Here is a 22,361-nt window from a genome sequence, read left to right as displayed (position 1 = left end):
TTGTTAGTCTCGTCGTGCCGCGCTTGCGCGACTTTTACGTTGATAAACATCTATTTTAGTACACCTAGAACTTCTCGGTTTCTATCGGGGTGAGATAGTAACTGTCTATCCTTACTCTATGCAACCCCGTTTATACATCAATTCTGTCGAAAATCTGTGTACGGTTGTGTGTAGATTCCCAAGTATGCTCGAGCGATCAGAGTAACCGCGGGCTAAATACACGAAAATCATGATCAATGTGATTTTAGCATAATGTAATCCCTTTTCAATATTTAGCAGATATTTAAATTAGATCAATGGATCTTTTATTGCGTGTTAGTTTTGGCAAGTTCGTTTTTGCGTACAGAAAGGCCACTGATTTAGTGAGGCATCTTGGGATATGTTTCCAACAAGGGGGACACCCTCACGAAGCGTGCGCCGCACGACGAAACTTATAAGCTGATTAAACATATGCGAAGACCGTCACAAAATAATTTGAATAATAATAAAGGCACAGCGACATGGTAATTAGCATAATAGGGGCAGGTAAGTATCTTCGGTGGGGAGGTGTCACTTTTTCTTTTTAATTTTATTATGGCGGCGAAGCACTTTGTCACTGTTACGTGCAGAGAAAACGAACAAAAGGGTGAACTCAGCAGTTTCCGTTTAAACAAAATTTATTACGAAAACAAAACTAATTGCTAAGTCAGGGACAGAGTACAAGCTTTAAAAGTGTAGACTACTTATCTCAGCTGGGACGGCAAAGCTCCAGTCTCAGAGTTGTAACAGTCAGTCGGATGAATGAACAGTCCTTTGGCTTGCAGGCTTGAATTTGCACAAAGTCCACAGTATAAATCCAGCGTTGGCAGGGAAGGTCTTGAAAAGTCTTGAGAATGACTACTGCTGGAGTTTAGTAACACACAAGAGACACGATCCCAAAAGTCTGACTGGAAGCTGTGCACGTCCCTTTTATAAAGGCATGTAAGAACAATCTAGAACTTTTATTGACATGCTAATTACTGTTCTAAATTATCTCCCTTACACAACTAATCAACTTTCCAGAACATTCCAAACATGACTAATTGAATTCAAGGTTGTGAGGTCATCAAGGGCAGTGACCTTGAGAATGTTCTAGACTAATTGAACTCAGGTCATGATGAGTGTGGGGGGAATTACCTACATAACACACCCCCTCTTCAAAAAAGAAAATTTTCAAAGAAAAATCTTTCTTTTACAAATGTTATCTTGAAAAGGATTTAAGTACTCAAATTTTGTTTTACTCTAAAGTAAAATTTCTTGAAAGTGAACAACAATAAAATTTCTTGAAAGTGAATAACAATAATTTCTAAATACGAGAGAGACAGTCTGCAATTAAATTGTCTCTGCCTTTGATATGTCTAATGTCAAGATTAAACTCCTGTAACATTAAACTCCATCTTAGCAATCTCTGATTTTTGCCTTTAAATTTCTGCAGAAAAACAAGAGGGTTGTGATCAATATGAACCACTATTGGCTGATTTGAAGAAGTAACATAAACTTCAAAATGCTGTAAAGCTAATATCAAAGATAAACACTCTTTTTCAATTGTAGAGTAGTTTCTCTGAGATTTGTTAAATTTGCGTGAAAAATAGCAAACAGGATGATCTATACCATGACTATCCTCTTGCAATAAAACAGCACCAGCAGCCGTATCACTAGCATCTACAGCTAATTGAATGGCAAAGTGAAATCTGGTGCAGACAACACTGGGGCACTTTGCAGTATGGCTTTAAGTGTATCAAATGCCTGTTGGCATTGCTCTGACCAAACAAACTTTACTTTCTTTTTAAGTAAGTTAGTCAAAGGCTCAGTAATTGTGGAGAAATTTGGACAGAATTTTCTGTAGTAACCAGCCATACCGAGAAAGCGCATCAGTTGTCGTTTGCAGTTTGGTATGGGAAAACTTGAAATGGCACTGATTTTGGCATCAACAGGTTTTACCTCACCCTGTCCTACAGTATGTCCGAGGTAAGTTACCCTTGCCCAACCAAACTCAGATTTGGCAAGGTTGACAGTCAACATTGCTTTGCTCAGTCTCTCAAAGAACTTCCGCATGAGCTTGATGTGTTCCTCCCAGGTGTCACTATACAGGACGACGTCGTCAACGTAGGCTGCACACCCGTCTAGCCCGGATATGACGTCGTTGATCATCCGTTGGAACGTTGCCGGAGAGTTCTTCATTCCGAATGGCATCACCTTGTACTGGAACAATCCGTCTGGTGTAACAAAGGCGGATATTTCACGAGCACGATCCGTCAGAGGGACTTGCCAAAATCCTTCAGTAGGTCAAATTTTGTCACATACTTGGCTTTTCCCACTCGGTCGATGCAGTCATCAATCCTCGGGATTGGGAAAGTGTCTGTCTTTGTTAAAGTGTTGACCTTCCTAAAGTCTGTGCACATACGATAACTGTGATCTGATTTGGGAACAAGTATGCACGGCGAACTCCAGTTACTTTTACTGGGTTCAATAAAGTCATTGTCCAGCAGGTATTTGACTTCTTCCTGGAGATATTTCGCTTTTGTTGGATTCAGTCTGTATGGATGTTGTTTTACAGGCTTACTGTCCCCAACATCAACGTCGTGATAGATGACGTTTGTCCTCGTTGGAACATCTTGAAACAGGTGTTTATATTCGTGGAGCAGTTCTTTCACCTGTTGTTGTTGTTCTGGCTGGAGGTGTGCCAACTTTGTAGACTCCAGCTTCTCCAGGATTTCTGAGTTCTGAAGCTTGACCGAGCCCAGCTTTGCGTTTAGAGTATTTTCACTCAAGTCAGTTTCAGTATCACTATCTTCATAATGTTTGAACTGACTGCACTGACAGGCTGAGTTATAGTAGGATTATCCCTATCCAAATATGGCTTAAGCATATTTATGTGACATAGCTGTTTTTGTTTTCGCCTGTCAGGTGTTATTATGATGTAATTTAAATCACTCAATTTCTTATCAATTAGGTATGGCCCAAAGTAACGAGCATGGAGTGGTTTGCCAGGAACCGGAAGTAGAACAAGAACTTTTTGACCTGGTTCAAACTTCCGTTTTGAGGTGTTTTTATCATATTTGGTTTTCATTGACTGCTGAGATGACTCAAGATTTTCTCTGGCTAATTCACATGCTTTAGAGAGTTTTGTACGAAAATCTGACACATATTGCAAAATATTCAGACAATCATCATCGTCTGATAGGAATTTCTCTTTAACGAGCTTAAGTGGGCCACGGACTGTATGTCCAAATACAAGCTCAAATGGGCTAAAACCAAGAGACTCCTGAATTGACTCTCTAACAGCAAAGAGCAAAAAATGAATTCCTTCATCCCACTGTTTCTCTGTGTCAAAACAGTAAGTCCTAATCATGTTTTTCAAAGTTTGATGAAATCGCTCAAGAGCACCCTGACTTTCTGGATGATAGGCGGATGACCTATACTGTTTAATGCCTAGCTGATCCATTACTTGTTGAAAAATTCCAGACATAAAGTTGGAGCCTTGATCGGACTGGACACATTTAGGGAGGCAAATAAAGTGAAAAATTTGACTAAAGCTCTCACTATAGTCTTTGTCTTTATGTTTCTCAGTGGTATGGCTTCTGGGAACCGAGTTGATGTACACATAATTGTCAACATGTACTCATTTCCTGATCTTGTTTTTGGTAGGGGCCCAACACAGTCTATTAGAATCCTACTAAATGGTTCTTGGAATGCAGGAATTGGCTGTAAAGGGGCCTTTGGAATGGTCTGATTCGGCTTTCCTACCATTTGACATGTGTGACAAGTTTTACAGAAATGTGCTACATCCTGCCTGAGATTAGGCCAATAAAAGTGACTGAGAATTTTATGATAAGTTTTCCTGACTCCTAAGTGACCAGCCCAGGGGGTTTCATGGGCCAGGCACAATATTTCAGCACGGTAGGGCTTTGGAACCACAATTGATGTTTTATAGCCCAATCGTCATCAACCAAAACATCTGGAGGTCTCCATTTACGCATGAGAATACCAGATTTTGTATAATAGGAAACAGAGCTATCTGAAGTTTTACCTTCATCATCTACCCTGTCAAACAAAGACAAAATATCTGGGTCTTTGTGTTGTTCTGCAATGAGATTTGATCTAGAAAATGTCTGACTTTGGTCAGCAGAAGTTTTACTGGAAGTTTCAAATCCACGAGGGATAACGGAATGATCCGTGTCAAACACCTGACTGAGAAAGGTGTCATTTAAGTCAACATCTGTGACATTATTTTTGAGAGTATTTTGATTCTCGGAAGTTTTCTTTGACATGGCTCGAGTAATGGCACATGAAGGAAATAAATCGGGTATCTCTTGTTCAATTGGCTCTGGATCCTGATCTAAACTAGGATTATCAGTCACAAGTGGATTAGTAATGACCTTGTCCCCAGCAAGGTCGTTTCCAAGAAGAAGGTGAATCCCTTCAAAAGGCAAAAAAGGCCTAATACCTAAAGTCACAGGTCCAGAAACAAAGTCCGAAGACAAGTAGACATTATGGAGAGGAACAGGAATGTAGTCATTACAATCTACCCCCTTAATAAGAACTTTAGAACCTGAAAATGACTTTTCAGAAAACGGCAGGGTATCTGCCAACAAAAGAGACTGGGAAGCCCCGGTATCTCTTAAATTTTGACAGGGGTAGCAGAAGAAAAATCACTAGAAAGTGATATAAAACCATCATGAATAAATGGTTCGAAAATACCCATAATGTTATCTTGTGAAGAATTGACCTTGACCTCATTAATTGGGGATAAGAGGGGTTTAACCTCAGAAAATGTGTTGCACACATTATTAGACTCTAATTGAGTTGATGAAGAAATAAAGCCGGTGGGCTTAGATCCACTTTGACCACTTTGACCTTCACGTTTTCTTTTCAATTTGAAACACTCTGACATTAAATGGCCGTCTTTCTTACAATAATTACAAGAAAGTGTACCAAACTGTTTGTCAGAAGGAGATTGAGACTTGGGATCTGATGATGTGGGAGTGTTACTTGAACTCTGTGAACTGTTGTCATTTGATTTTCTACTCTCCTTTGAAAAATTCTTGGATGAAAAGGAGGAGTTAAATTTACCTGCATTGTTTCTGTATGAAAAGGACTGGGATGGTTTGCTGAGAAATGAAGATTTGTGGGTCAACGAATAATCATCGGCCAAACGTGCAGCAACCTCCAATGTATCTGCCTTTTGTTCATTGATAAACGTCTTGATGTCACTCCGGATGCACCTTTTAAATTCCTCAATCAAAACAAGCTGTCGTAATTTGTCATAATTCTGACTGACCTTTTCCGAAGAACACCAACGATCAAACAGTTGTTCTTTTGTTCGAGCAAATTCAACATAAGTTTGATCCTTCACCTTCTCACAATCCCTAAATTTCTGACGGTACGCTTCAGGCACCAACTCATAACCCTTGAGAATTAATTCCTTCACAGAATCATAATTTGAAGCCTGCTCTACTGACAATGAATGTAAATTTCTCTGGCTTTACCCACCAAAGCACTCTGCAAAAGCATAGACCAGGACTCCTTAGGCCAATTCAGACTCTGAGCAATTTTCTCAAAATGGAGAAAATATTTGTCAACATCCTTTTCTTGGAAAGGGGGAACTAACCTGAAATGCTTAGTGATGTCAAACTTGTCCGAAGGGAAGAATTTTCCTGACTGTCCAAGCTCTAAACGTTTTATTTCTACCTGTAATCGCTGTTCTTCTAATCGCAATTCTTTTTCTCTCTGTCTTTCTTCCATTTCTAATCTTTCCTGCCTTTCTTTTCTTTCTGTCTTTCTTCCATTTGCAATTCTTTTTCTTTCATTTCCTTTTCTAATTCCAATTTCTTAAGCTCCAAATCTGCCTGTCTCTCTTTTTCCATTTGTAATTCTTTCTCTCTCATTTGTAATTCTAGTTTCTTGATCTCCAAATTTGTCTGCATTTCTAATTCTAATTTTCTTAGTTCAAAGGTAGACTTGGGCTCATAATCTTTCAAGGTGGATTCCTCAAATTGGCCTAAATCAACCAGATGTTTGGCAATACGGTACTGTATTTCCCTCTTGCGCATAGATCTTTTAACTTCTACTTTAAGGAAATTTGCCAGTGCTATGAGGTTGTCTTTTCTGAGGGAATTAAATGTGTCCTGATCAAGGTCATCCATAAATTCGTCTGGTTTAAATTCCGCCATGATTAAATTTCGCTGAGTTCACAGTATACAGTAGTTTTGAAAAGGCAGACAAAATGTTGTCAAACGGCTCAAAATATTTCGTATCCCGGACAAGCCCCCAATTTGTTACGTGCAGAGAAAACGAACAAAAGGGTGAACTCAGCAGTTTCCGTTTAAAACAAAATTTATTACGAAAACAAAACTAATTGCTAAGTTAGGGACAGAGTACAAGCTTTAAAAGTGTACAGACTACTTATCTCAGCTGGGACGGCAAAGCTCCAGTCTCAGAGTTGTAACAGTCAGTCGGATGAATGAACAGTCCTTTGGCTTGCAGGCTTGAATTTGCACAAAGTCCACAGTATAAATCCAGCGTTGGCAGTGAAGGTCTTGAAAAGTCTTGAGAATGACTACTGCTGGAGTTTAGTAACACACAAGAGACACGATCCCAAAAGTCTGACTGGAAGCTGTGCACGTCCCTTTTATAAAGGCATGTAAGAACAATCTAGAACTTTTATTGACATGCTAATTACTGTTCTAAAATTATCTCCCTTACACAACTAATCAACTTTCCAGAACATTCCAAACATGACTAATTGAATTCAAGGTTTGTGAGGTCATCAAGGGCAGTGACCTTGAGAATGTTCTAGACTAATTGAACTCAGGTCATGATGAGTGTGGGGGAATTACCTACATAACAGTCACCTGTTACAAAAATGCTAAATGGGGCCTATATCTTATTGTTGTATGGCGCCTTTCATTTCGATACTGTGGCATTCATAGGCAATTATGTGATTTTCAGAAAAAGGGGAACATAAACAGAAGAAGAAATAGGAAAAAACCAATCATGAATTTTAGCATATAAATTTTTTTTATATTTATCTCATAAAGATCAGGATAAAATCTGAATGTGTCGCCTTTTCAAGTAAGGGTGGGTGGAGAGAAGGAAAAGCATGTTTGCAGGAAGTATATTTTACTTTTATAAATTAGTTATGGCTTCTCTCATTTTAATAAAAAATAATTTTTTAAACAATTGGCCGAAATGTCAATTTGAATCAGAAACCAATTGGTGTGTACAATAATTAAAGGGAAATTTACCCTGAAAATTAATTTCAACTAATTTATCCTCAATAACTGCATCATTAATATAACTATCGTTTTCCGTAGGGGCAGCTATTTTGTATTGTCATGTGATTCCACGCATGCGCGTAGGTAGAAAGTCGTGAGTAAAATTACTCATTCGAGCGCACACGGTGAGTAATTTTCCTCGCGAGGAAAAAAATATCAAACATGTTGGATATTTTGCTCAACGCGCAAAAAGAGTGATGCAACGCGCAAAAAATCGACCGCACACGGAGAGAAGTTTGCTGAGCAATTTTCCTCGCGAGGATTTTTGCTCAGCTAATTTCTCTCGTGTGCGGCCGGCTACACGGAGAGAAGTTTGCTAAGCAATTTTCCTCGCGAGGATTTTTGCTCAGCTAATTTCTCTCGTGTGCGGCCGGCTTTAGGTATCAGAATCGATACAATGTTGTGCTGAACAAAAGAAATTTGATACAATGTATGATTTGGAACGTTGACCTCGCGATGTGCCCCCAGTTCTGCACGCTATTCATGCGAGCTGGAACTAGCTTTATGATTGATCTTTGACGAAACTTTGATTAATTTTTTTCCAATACAAAAAAAGGTAAATCTCTGATTTATGTATGCTTGATTATTCATATTAAAATATTTGATAAGACTTGGGTTGTTATTAAAGGATTGTTACAAGAGATTAGATTTTTGAATTTCACTGAAATGCAGATTTATAATACACTGTCGTCTATGAGAGAACTCACCGGCCAACTGAAAATTAATAGTTTAAAATATTATATCCCTTTATAAGTATTGAAAATAATAAATCGTAATTATCAAATATATTTTTTCATAATTATTAAGAATAATAAATCGTAATTATGAAATATTGATATCACATAACCGAGTATTTCATCAGGGTTGCGTTCTTTAGGAGAAGGATAACTCGAAAAAAACGCTAGCCGGGCGGCCGATTATGTCATACACAACTGCATACACATACAGCGTTTTATCGAGTTCTCCTTCTAAAGGAAGCTCAACCCGGATGAAATACGAACTCAGTTATATGATATCAATATTTCATAATTAAGATTTATTATTTTTAAGCGTGAAAAATATAATATTTTAAAATATTAATTTTCAGTTGGCCTGTTGAAAAATATGATATTTTTTTGTCAATATAAAACCGACAACATCTGTGCATTTATAGATATTTGATAATTGATATACACTTTATGCCATCGGTCACATATGTTAATTTCTCTTGTCTTTCATCAGGTTTAACTTTTACAGTGTTTCATCCAGAATGCCATAATCAGGTCCCATCGGGGGAGGGAGGGATTTTCCCCTTTACCAGAAAATTTACGGGGGATGCCACCAGATATTGTGTTCTACTTGTGTCTCTTTGGTGTGACTGGCACATTACATGGGGGGGGGGGGCTGCCCCCTTTGACAAATTATTAGGGGTGGCAACATATCGACAGAGGGGAATCCCCCATCCCCTGGCTAGATGAAACACTGTTCAAGGTGTTTAAGGGAGCCGTCATTATTTACGGCCTGGGGGGGTCGGAGGAATTGCTTTCGAAACTCCAAAATTTCAAGTAACCCCCCCCCTGCCAACCATGACGTGTTTGAGTAACCCCCCCTCTCTGCTACAGAAAATTTGAGTGACCCCCCTCCCCCCAAAAAAAAAAATTGGGAAAGTTAAATATCCATACAGTAAAATGGATTGCTGCTGCGACAGGCCCTGTACAGACCCTGATTAAACCCTGTGGTATAGGTCTTTGTCGGAAGGAAGTTCCAATTGCTGTGGCAGGTGCTGATGTACAGGTCTGTATCCAGTGCTCTGGTGACATGCAGTTATTCTGTAGGATTTTTTTCAAGAGGGGGAAGATGTGGTGCGAAAGCACCACAAGAGATCGCATAAGAGGGGGGTGTCCCCCCTCCTGCCATTGGAGCTTTTGAAAAATAGAGGTTAAAATGGTGTTATTTGGTGGCACTTGGGGAGTATTTTTTTCGTATAAAAAACTCAAAGGAAAATAAATCTGAGACAGTATTCCAAAACTTATATTTCAGTTCACTGATTTCAACTATATTTTTGAAACCGAAAAAATAGCGACAGACATACATTTATTCACATTTATTATTTATTATTATTTTCCTGCAATAAAAGATGGGTTTGTTGTCAAGGCATTCAACTGGTTTTAAACTTTATAGCATCAGAATAAGCTTGCTTTACACATTTTCCCCTATCGGTAACCTATACAATGTAAAATATAGAAAGCAGACGTTTCTCATTAATGATCAGGCAAGTATATCAATCTTTAATCAGGAAATACTGAAAAATGTACTCAGTACTAGCCTCTAACATAAGGCTTGCCACGTCGAATAGCTGATCATTCTCGTCTGAAGATCACAATAACGTGAAACACATAGTGTAATGAGATTTTAGTTTCTACTTGAAACCACCTGTATTATGATATATATATATATATATATATATATATATATATATATATATACATATATACATATATATATATATATATATATATAATATATAATATATATATATATATATATATATATATATTATATGTGTGTGTACACAAATACCGGGTATGAATATACATATCTTTACTATTATTGTTGTATTAATTCGTAACTCCACTAAATGCTTCAATACATGTCAACAAAATTGAGTAGCCCCCCCCTTTCTTGTTCTCCACTTTTGAGCAAACCCCCCCCCCTTGTAGCTTTCGATTTTTTGAGTGACCCCCCTCAGATTCCTCCGACCCCCCAGGCCATAAATAATGACGGCTCCCTAATGTAGGATGCCACTGCATCTTCTTTGCTTGTGAAGCTTGTCGATAATGTGTATGTTCAATGTATTTCGTCGGTAATTTCCTATTCAAGAAATATCAAATGAACATTCAAAGGTTTAGCTGTAAAATCATCTTTTGTTAAAAGTGACACTCCCCAAAGATATGTTTATAAAAAATGACCGTACCCCTTGGACAGGTTTCTAAGAAGTGACCCTCCAAGCCCCCTCCGGCTAGCCCCCCCCCAGTAATAACTGAAGGCTCCCTTATCCGGAGGGAAAATGGCAAATGACTATCTACAGCCCTATGCTATGCTATGCAGCAACACACAGCCTGCCATGCAGAGCTAGAATTATCAACTCTGTGTATTCGGAAGAACGTCACACAATATTCAAATAAAACAAGGCAGTATTGCTGAAGGCAATGAGTACTTGGGCCGAGATAGAGTAATTTTGAGGACAATATATACTACTATTCAAATATGGTCTTGAATTTCCTCCTGTCAATTAGGCATTTGATTAACTGGTTATTAAACGAAGCAATGGCATGACAACGGCAAAATATGTCCAGCAACTTTTGTGGAGTTTGAGGCAGGGGTTCTTTATTTATAGTGAAATTGCTTAAACTCCTTAAATATTCAAATTACAGCAAATTTCTTTTGTTCTCGATGGTAGATGTCTAATATTTAGATGGGCATATTTAGATTTCTACCCTATAGTTATCCCTATATACCAAAAATCGGACATCCAGCTCTATTGGCTTGCTCAGAATTAGATATGCGAATAATTAATGAGGTACAATATGTGGTGTCATAAGGTGTCCTATCATACCAAATATGAAGGGTGTAGCACTTGTGGTTACTGAGTTGTGGACAAATATATATATTTGAGGTCAAAGGTCATTGAGGTCACGTGACATTTTGTCAAAATAATTGTATTTGCTAAGTTATTCCTATATACCAAAAATCAGACCTCTAGCTCTATTGGCTCGCTCAAAATTAGATATGCGCATAATTAATAAGGTACAATATGTGGTGTCGTTAGGTGTCTTATCATACCAAATATGTAGCACTTGTGGTTACTGAGTTGTGGACAAATATATATATTTGAGGTCAAAGGTCATTAAGGTCACGTCACATTTTGTCATAATAATTGTATTGCTAAGTTATTCCTATATACCAAAAATCAGACCTCTAGCTCTATTGGCTCGCTCAAAATAAGATATGCGCATAATTAATGAGGTACAATATATGGTGTCATAAGGTGTCCTATCATACCAAATATGAAGGGTGTAGCACTTGTGGTTACTGAGTTGTGGACACATATGTATATTTGAGGTCAAAGGTCATTGAGGTCACGTGACATTTTGTCAAACAAATTATATTGTTAACTTATCCCTATATACCAAAAATCAGACCTCTAGCTCTATTGGCTCGCTCAAAATTAGATATGCGCATAATTAATGAGGTATAGTATGTGGCGTCATTAGGTGTCCCATCATACCAAATATGAAAGGTTTAGCACTTGTGTTACTGAGTTATGGACAATAATGTATATTTGAGGTCAAAGGTCACCAAGGTCACATGATATTTTGTCAAAATGTCTGAGATATCTGCGTGAACCGATGGACTTACTGATGGACTCACGGACGGATATGACCCAATCTATAAGCCCCTGGACTTTATCCGTGGGGACAAAAAACTGTGTCACTGCATCCTTTAGGCAATATGAATACGATGAGAAACTAAATTTTTATTTTTCTTGGCCTTATACATGAAAGTCTATGGGGAACTGTCTTATACATGGGAGTCTATGGAGGTGTAAACTAAAAAGTCCTCTAACACGGCCAAATTCGATCGCATTGTGAAACAAATCGACGTGCATCTGTATGGGGTTGGGTACTATTCTTGTGCAAAGTTTGAAAGAAATTGACCAGGGCATGTCTGAGATATCTGCGTGAACGGACGGACGGACGGACTGACATGACCAAACCTATAACTCCCCCAGGACTTCGTCCGTGGGGCACTAAAAACAACGCAACAGTTATTACAGCTACACCGGCGGTAGGTTCATATCTAGAGCCCCGTACGGTATGCCGCCGTCGCTTGAAAAACAATCTCATAAACCTGGCCATATGGGCAACTGTGTATGAGCAGCTGGATACTTGACTTCCCGGAGAAGGCGAGCTGTCACGTTCAAGCTCAGGATTATTTGTCGATCAAATTTCAGTAAATTTACCTTAACTAGATGAAATTTTGTCTATATGCTGAAATTTCGCCGAAGTTTGACAAAATTGCATCGATTTTTCAGGTTCATATCCGACATTTTTGAGTTTTGAGTGCAGACAGAAATAAGTTTTGAGGCAACATGGCTGCGACCCCATGTTGACCCCTAGCCCTGCGTACGATGCTATGTGCTACAGCTAACACACTGCATCGTACGCAGGGCTAGCGAGAGAGTTGCCGACATCGACGGTTATTTACGAGAAGTGAATAAAAGACTGTCACTTTTGGAAGCAATCGAGTAGCTGAGGTAGGCTGGGATACGACTTGGGCCCAAGAACGCTGAATTTCGGCAGTAATTTGGCTTTTTACGTCAAGTCCCAAAATGGATTTGAAGTCACCGACCCTACGTACGCGTACGGGTCTTTGCAGGGCTGTGGTGAGCTGGGCGATTAGCTGTAGCGGAACACACAGCATCGTACGCAGAGCTAGTTGACCCCAAGTGAAAATGTGTTCGCGATCAAATCTTCCTACATTTTTTTCAGAATTTTCGACAAAATCATTGCTTCTTACATCTTTTGTAAAATATAAAATATTAAAATAAAAATGCGATGTGCCATGTCTCCAGATTTCTAAAATATCGTTCGTTGACCGTTCGACGGAATACTCATTTCGCAAATTGTGACGCAGTTGAAATTCAATACTGACCGCCAAATAATCTTAATGAGACGAGATCATTCTAGACATCCTCCAAATTATCCAACCATTCGCGTTAGAGTTCAGCTCGCTTAGAGGATCATAACATTCTTCGGCCTTCGTTTAGATCGACCCTAATCTCTCCCATTTAGGAAATAAATACACAAGCTACCTTGACAAACTTCGTGCACCATCCAGGACCAAACACACTACAAATCTGTCTTGACGTCATCATCTCCTTACATGGTAATCGGCATAACGTATTTTTTAGCAAAGGAGACACAGAATACGTCGGAGTATTCAGTTTCAAAACGTATTACATTGTGTGATGTTGTCAAAAAAAGGTAATGTTACTGCAGTGGTATAAATTACAAAACACAAAGTTCAAATCAGTTTATTTTGGACTGGCTTTACCCAACATTTCATATTGTTTCTTATGCCAGATTTGACCACGTGCTTACTGGCGACCCCTTTACATGCAAATTTGTGTCAAATGGTGTGTTCTCCTGGAAAAAACAAACGTACGATTTCTATATGAAGGAGGCGAAATTTGCCCTCAAACTCGAAACCACCCCTTATATGGGGTGTACCTAGCTATTTTGAACGAGCTTCTCGAATCTGCAGCTCTATTTCGAAATGATGGTCTGGTTTTCTCAGCTCAAGGATAAGTGTTCGCCATCGCTTGTGGGCATTACTATTCTCAACTGGGGGTACAGTTTCCAGTCGTAATGTTTTTCATTGTGTCCGCGATATAAAACCTTTCCTTTTCACAATTTTACTTCGATTAACGCTAGTCCACATCTTGTCAGCGATTAAACATGTTTCAAGTTTAAATGTTAAATTCTGGTCTCGAGCCCTCTTGTTCGACCAAACTGAAATTACCCCTCCCACTTTGGCTCGTCCAGTGGGTGTAGCAAGGGTCGTGCCATCGCCTAGGAAACGGAGGGTGCATTAATTGTTGCATTTCGATGCACATTTTGATTATATTCAGAAGATTTTGTGGCAAAAACTCAGATAGAGAAGCATTAATATTCACATCTCACTTATTCAAGACTGGCTGAGAGCAGCACTTCCATTCAGTTAACATCATTACGCCATTTATTATGCCAAGAAAGATGAAGCCAAGACATTTTGCCCTCCCTGGTCTCAGCCAGGAATGGTTATACCTTACAGAGTTTTTTCCCACGGAATGAAAACAAATGTACTTGGGCTGAGGCCCAAGTACAATAAGATAAAATAAGATAAAATAAGTTTCCATAGGGTAGTTGGCTATTGTGAAATCTAGTATTTACGTCCACACGTGATATTTATTCTTCACTCAGATATGCGAAGAGGGAAAGAAATCAGTTTTAAAATTGATTTTCAGATGACTCAGAGTTTGTATGCTGTATGTAAACATTCACACAGTGGCTTTCCAGTCAATGGCAATAACCAATTCAGGTGCCGTGCCGATTTTATCTCTTGCCGTTTCGTCCCCGCGCATGCGCTGACTATCCAACAGGGCTTCACTGGGATAAGATCCCGGTGGTGGCAGTCTCGGAGCAGCCGGGTACGCACGCTCATTAGAAATTTCGCGGAAAAGGGGTTGATTTTTGTCGGACATCACGGAGACATCTAGGTCCGTGAAATCGAGAAATAGGGGTACTTTTTCAGATCACCCTCCGAGCTCGAGAATAGGTCTGGTTCTTCTCCCAAGACGCTTTCTCACTCGAGAGAGTAAAACCCAGCAGCGGTCCCTCCAAGCCATGATCCAGAACCGTCCCAGGAGAACCGTACATCACATCGTGAAGTTGATTATAACTACGTGCCCACTCCTAAAATCAGTTCGATTAAAATTTAGTATGTTTTGGCTGTTTAAAAATCCAGTGACCGTCCCTGTGATGGTAAACATTTAGATAAAATCTCCCAGATATCGGAAAAACAAGGGGGTGTTTTTCGCAGTGATTTTCTCCCGGATTTTCCAAAAAAAAGGGGTGTTTTTCAGAGAACAATTCTGGAAAAAGGGGTAGGCTACATTTCAAACTCTGCTAACGAGTGTGGGTACCCAACCATCCAGAGACTGCCACCGCCGGGGATAAGATCGGCAGCTGAAGCTGCCGATTTCGGTTCTGTTGCCGATTTCGACGCTCGACGCAAAATTAAAGTTCACGCTAAACTTTATATCGTATAATCTACCCGTTGGTCACTTTTGAGTGTCTCAATTATGTGAAAATGTATTAGAAGTTTGGGGAAGTGCAGTAATCGGTGTAATTTACTTGGAACATAGAACTGCTATAGCTGCCGATTTCGGCTCTGCAGTTGCCGATTTCGACCCTCGACTCAAAATCCAAGTTCACGCCATGAGAGAAATGCCGAGAGAGTTTGACCGTTGACCTCGCTGTTAATTTTATGCAGGAAATTACAATAACAATGCTTGGTCGAATGACGCAGTGCCTTGAGGTGGGATCGCCAGTGGTATAGGGGGAGGAGTACCTTCCCGATGGTGATAAGTGGTGCGGATTACCGTCGCCTAGGTGACTGGCGTTGCAAATACCTGGACTGAACCCACGCGTGGACTGAACCATTTGGTTTTTTTGGGTGTCGATGGTACTTTGACAATAAAAGTAAAGATGCACAGATATCGAGTTTATTGTCTTGTTTATGAGCGGCCAGTATTTCCAACAGCATGAATACGTGCATTTGCCCTAGAAGAAATAAATAATTTCGAATAAAACATCGCGAATATAACCACATTCCTTAAGCTCGACGTACCCAAAGAACCATGAAATCGCCCGACTTTCGATTGAAGAGATGAGTTTTGCCAAACCGCGTATACAGAAAAAGTGGCAGATGACTTTATTTTTAGAATCATAGACAGTATAGCGAGATGTAAAAAATGTGAAAGAGGCTCCCCATCTAACTATCCTAAATGTTTTTGTGTCGAGTTTGTGTTTGATTCGTTTCGAAAATGTGTTCCTTCATTCTTATCGATTGTGTGTGTTAATAAAAATGTTTGTTTCGCTTTGGATATTTGTAGAGAAGTTTGGATTAGTGTGTACGGTAATGTTTTGTTTGTGTGGGGAAAGCTTAGGGACCGTTCAGTTTTTACGGCCGGGGGGGGCCGGCAAAATCTTGTCGCCGGTGTTCAAAAAATGATGACACCCCCCCCTGCATTTTTCGCGAAAAAATGATGACCCCCTTTGTCAGACGAAAAAATTTGATGACCCCCCCCCCCCCCACTGAAAAATAACCAAAACCCATATGTCAAATTTACCCGCACGGTTTGGATTTGAACTCCGGTACGCGGCGCTCTTTATTCGTGTAGCAGAGATGCCAGTGTACAAACTTCTCAGCCACATCCATGCAAACGTCTGTTAATTAGGACGACTGTAAGGCAATTTTTAACTTCATTTCCATAGACAACTTATGTCCATGGACATTGTATAAAGTAAACTTTATTGGAGTGGTTCGCCAAAGGCAGCCCTCCGGTTAAGAGGGTCATGGGCCATTACGTAAAGTCAACTTTATTCTAGTGGGCAACCAAAGGTGGCCCACTGGTAAAAGAGGGTCGATCATGGCCATTGCATGAAGTAAACTTTACTGAACAGGCCGCTGAAGGCGTCCGGCCGTTAAGATGGTCATGGGGTATTACAATAAAGTCAATTTATTGTAGTGGGCCGCCGCAGGCGGCCCGCCTGTAAAGAGGGTCGATCATGGCCATTGCATGAAGTAAACCTAATTGGAGTGGGCCGCCAAAGGCGTCTGCCCGCTAAGAGGGTCATGGGTAATACATAAAGTATATTTATTGTATTGGGCCGCCGAAGGCGGCCCGCCGGTAAAGAGGGTCAATCATGGCCATGGCATAAAGTGGACTTTATTGTAGGTACTATGTTTTGAAAATGTGGTGACCCCCCCTTTCCTACCAGTGAAAAAGTGATGACCCCCCTTCTTGGATTCCAAAATTATGATGACCCCCCCCCCCCTGGATTTTGCCGGGCCCCCCCGGCCGTAAAAACTGAACGGTCCCTTATGGCGAGACGCAGCCGGACCTATGTTGTTACAAAAGTTGATAGAGTCGCCCTTTGACGCTTGCGTTTCGAAACCCGGTTGTGGTTTCTCATCAGTCGCGGTGTAGATTCTTTCCTTAGTTTGTGTTTGTGAAAATTTATTTTAATGCATTTTAGTGGTCTTGCTCTTCGATTAGCGAGGCAAGTATATTAATTTTTGGTCACGTTGTGAGTCCGTTTGGTGGTTCGGTTTGTTTTGTTTCTTTCTATGTTTCTTTACTTCGGTAAATTTTGTTTTGACTGGTGTGTCTTTTAGATTTTTGCGGAGGTTTGTGAATTTTAGGCAATAAGTACCACTGGGGGTACGGATTTTATGTTTATTGGATCAAGATACTCACAAGTATCCTGGTTGATGTGCTTGTTCTCGTACATTTTGATTCATAGTTCGTTTACTTTGTTTACTGTTTGTTCTGGCTTGTTGTGTATAATACTGAGTGTTGCGTAATTGCCTTTCGCATTCGAGTACGTAATCGTTTGTGTTGACAATGACGAAAACCCGACCCTTGTCGAGGGTTTTTTCCCGAAATTTGTCTATTGTTTGCAAGCTGGTTTATCGCGATTCTTTTAGCACGCGACATGTTTTGTTTCCTTGTTTGAAAGGGTATCTCTAGAAGTGCGAGTTTAGCAGCTTCAGATAGCTTTCAAGTTTTTGGTGTTTGTTGTTTGTGGAGCCCAATTTGACTTTTCTTTGAATTTGTGTTGTTGCGATTGTTTGTGTCTCACGATGTAGCGTAGTCACATTTTACGACTTTATTTGTTGAAATCCTGAGGTGGTTTTATTCTGTTTGGTTTTGTTGGCGTCCGAATTAATTTTAAGGCCTTTGCCTAGTACTATTTTTCGGAGTTTCATAGTTTGAGCGATGATAGGTTGTTGTTGAATTTCATGTTGTTGTCGGCTTTTCTTTGGAAATAGCTGATTTATTTCCACGGCCATTTTTTCTGTCACGTTATTTTTATGTGTACGATTTTTGTTATTTCTTTTAAGTGTTTGTGTGGTCTATGTCATTTTATGGGTTTTTTTGGGTAGTTCTCTTTTTGGAGTGTTTGGTGGCCCTGAAAAGGGCCGCTTGGTATGGGTTTTTGTTAGCGCTTGGCGCGTTTGTTTGGCGATGAGCCTATAGCTTTTTTATGCTTCTTTTCGCCGATTCGATGTGCTTGGTAAGTAGGTGTTTGCCGCCTTCTTGTCACTGTGTGTGCGTACATGGACAGTCTGCATAGCCCTTGAATGTGGTCTCGATTTTGATCAAACCATGGAGGTACCTCCATGATCAAACTTACAATTTAGGAGTATATATCAAAACTGATAAATGATTTATGTTTTCACATGGGTTCACAAAAAGTTTCGCCCCGGTGTTCATTTTTGGCCCAGGAATTCCATCTACCCACCCTTTACAGAGTAGTAAGCTTACGGGGCAAGTAAATATGGATGCGCCGGTGCGATTCAACGATCAACCTCTATATCGCATCGAAAGTCAACAATTTTACGGCACGGACTATGATTTTATAAGTTTATACACAGTCCCTCGTGGATAGAGAGACTGTGGTTTATATAAAATTATAAGGCGCGGGGTATTATATATTGACTGATTACTGTAGCTATAGATAGGCTACATTCAGGACGGGCAGCGACGGGCAGTAATTAGGGACTGGACATAAATTACAGGGGGGGTGGGCCGGTGTTTTTCGAAAAACCGCTGCGTAAAAAATAGTGACCCTTCAAAAGTTCATGCACAAAAATTAGTGACCCTCCCCCTTATCCGTGCATGAAAATAAGTGACCCTCCCCTGTTACTCAATACCCCCCCAAAAAACCCGCAATGTGTTAAAGACCCCCTTCTGACTTGCTATACTTTTTAAGTCACCCTCCCGAAAGGAAGGCAAAATGTGGCCGATATAACGCGTTGTCCAAAAAATATCAAATCATATGTGTGTTATTCATGTAAATGTACTTTGCTTGAAGTGGCAGGTAAAAAGTGCATGCCTGTACAAAAAATGTAATTTTTAGATTTTATCGATAATGTTGATTCACTATACATGTAGTCGACTGTAAGAAAACTACGAACGTGTATTTTCCAGTATAAAACTAGCTATATCTGTTCATATACAGATGTTTAATAACTGATATAGATATACTTGATTAGCATGGGTTGTTTACAAGTGCACATGTGAACAAGATATTTGATTTTGGAATTTCTGTCAAAATGTTGATCCACTATACATGGGAGTCTATGACAAAACTATACATGGGAGTCTATGACAAAACTGTCAAAAAATTTTCAGAATTAAAAATTTGCACTATTTGTGCATATATGGACCCTGAATAATTGACATAATTGTGCTTGATTAGAAGAGGGTGGTAAAATGTGCATCTGTGTACAATAACTTTGTTTTTGGAATTTCGCATAAAATGTTGATCCACTATACATGGGAGTCTATGACAAAACAGTAAAAAAAAATTTTCAGAATTAAAATATGCACTATTTGTGTATATATGACCCTGAATAATTGACATAATTGTGCTTGATTAGAAGAGGGTGGTAACACGTGCATCTGTGTACAATAACTTTGCTTTTGGAATTTCGCATGAAATGTGGATCCATTATACATTGTAGTCTATGAAGAAACTATGAATAATTTTTTTTAAATACAAAACTTGGCAAATCTGTGTATTTATGTATGCTTGATTATTGATATTTATGTTCTTGATTAGACTAGAGTGGTTACAAGTCCATGTGTGTGCAAGAAATTTGATTTTGGAATTTCACCGAAATGTTGATTCACTATACATGGCAGTCTATGGTGAAACCCTATGAATAATTTTTTTCCAATACAAAAATAGGTAAATCTGTGCATTTATGTACACTCAATTATTGGTACTAATGTTCATGATTAGACTAGAGTGGTTTCAAGTCAATGGTTGTGTAAGAAATTTGATTTTGGCATATCACTTAAATGTCGATTTACTATACATGGCAGTCTATGATGAAACTATGAATAATTTTTTTCCAATACAAAAATAGGAAAATCTGTGCATTTATGTACACTTGATTATTGGTATTAATGTTCATGATTAGACTAGAGTAGTTTCAAGTCAATGGGTGTGCAAGAAATTTGATTTTGGAATTTCACTGAAATGTCCATTCACTATACATGGCAGTCTATGATGAAACTATGAATAATTTTTTTCCAATACAAAACTAGGTAAACCTGTGCATTTATGTACACCTAATTATTAGTATTAATATTCATGATTAGACTAGAGTGGTTTCAAGTCAATGGTTGTGCAAGAAATTTGATTTTGGAATTTCACCAAAATGTTGATTCACTATACATTGTAGGCTATGAGGAAACTACAAATAACTCATAGGTTATCTGATCCTAAATTGTTATTCAAAAGTTGTTCGACCTGAAGCTTCCAGTTGTTATTGATGACACTATGCACTATTCTGAACAGTTTGTATTCTGTCAATGTCCTCAAAAAATTAAAAATGTACATACAGCGACATGAACGTTTGACACCGACCTATACCCAATGTATTGTCAATGGGAGAATGATGTCAAATAAGTAATCTCCCAAATTGTTATTGAAAGAGTCATTATAGGGGACAGTTATGCACAATAGTGTTGAATAAGTAGAAATCATGACAACTTAAATCAATGTGGCTGCTTGGATCATCAATACATTGTTTATTATACCTGAAATTTGCGCCCGAAGGGCGCGCCGAAAATGGTAATGGCAGAAAATGAAAGTGCCAGGAGGTATTTTTTCTTTTTTCAGTATTCCATAACGTGCACATGCAATTTCAGCTTTGATGCATGAAAAAAGGTGACCCTCCCCCATAGGCTTGCACAAAATTTTATGACCCTTCAAAAATGCTTGCGCGAAAAATGGCGACCCACCCCCAAAAAACACCGGCCCACCCCCCCCTGTAATTTGTGTCCAGTCCCTTAGTAGGCAAAACCACGGTCCCTCCACAGAGGGACCGTGGCAAAACAGGTGGTTTTCACCGTGGGCAGAACTCGGTGCAATGATACTGAACATTAATAGTTAGCCTGTCACCTTGAAGGTAATGCTGTAGGTGAAACAAGTAAGCTTACTTCAAACGCACGATGGTACAAACATTCCTACCTCCATGGTACAAAACAACACCACAAGTGAAACGTACACAGAAATACACGCGTTCCTGCGTTGTGCCCACCCGGGCCACGCGATTAAAATATGACTGATACTGCTGGATAGTGTTAATTGGGTCGGTAAACAGTCAACTAATAGTTTAATTGACTACCTGGGTGATTGGCAGGTCGTGTCCAACGACGCATATGCAAAGCAGGCCAAAAGACAAAAGCCCCCAAAGTTATTGACAGCTGGGCAGGGGTCACCATGAATACGTAATGAAGCTTCACTACGCAGAAACTGCGTAGTCAAGCCCTTCTTAACCGGTCAAACTCTCTCGGCATTTTCCGGCATGTAAAATTTCCTTCGTACAATCTCGGATGCGTACGCGATCTTGCCAGTTTGCGCCCCATTATCGACCAATACTGTTTCATCTGCAGGAATTTCGGTACAAGTATACGATTTGACAGGCTATGCAAATTTTGCGCTACTGAGTCAAGATTAAATGATCACACAAACAGTATCAACTTAGGGACCGTTCAGTTTTTACGGCTGGGGGGGCCGGCAAAATCCAGGGGGTCATCATAATTTTGGAATCCAAGAAGGGGGGGTCATCACTTTTTCACTGGTAGGAAAGGGGGGGGGTCACCACATTTTCAAAAACATAATACCTACAATAAAGTCCACTTTATGCCATGGCCATGATTGACCCTCTTTACCGGCGGGCCGCCTTCGGCGGCCCAATACAATAAATATACTTTATGTATTACCCATGACCCTCTTAGCGGGCAGACGCCTTTGGCGGCCCACTCCAATTAGGTTTACTTCATGCAATGGCCATGATCGACCCTCTTTACCGGCGGGCCGCCTGCGGCGGCCCACTACAATAAATTTACTTTATTGTAATACCCCATGTGGCTGAGAAGTTTGTACACTGGCATCTCTGCTACACGAATAAAGTGCGCCGCGTACCGGAGTTCAAATCCAAACCGTGCGGGTAAATTTGACATATGGGTTTTGGTTATTTTTCAGCGGGGGGGGGGGGGTCATCAAATTTTTTCGTCAGACAAAGGGGGGTCATCATTTTTTCGCGAAAATGCAGGGGGGGGGTCATCATTTTTTTGAACACCGGCAACAAGATTTTGCCGCCCCCCCCCGGCCGTAAAAACTGACCGGTCCCTTATGAATAAAAATAATTTACGTGTATCTTAGACTGATACTTGTA

This window comes from Ptychodera flava, chromosome 12 (assembly GCF_041260155.1).
Source record: "Ptychodera flava strain L36383 chromosome 12, AS_Pfla_20210202, whole genome shotgun sequence".
Classification (NCBI taxonomy): Eukaryota; Metazoa; Hemichordata; class Enteropneusta; family Ptychoderidae; genus Ptychodera; species Ptychodera flava.
This window is presented reverse-complemented; position numbering follows the sequence as displayed.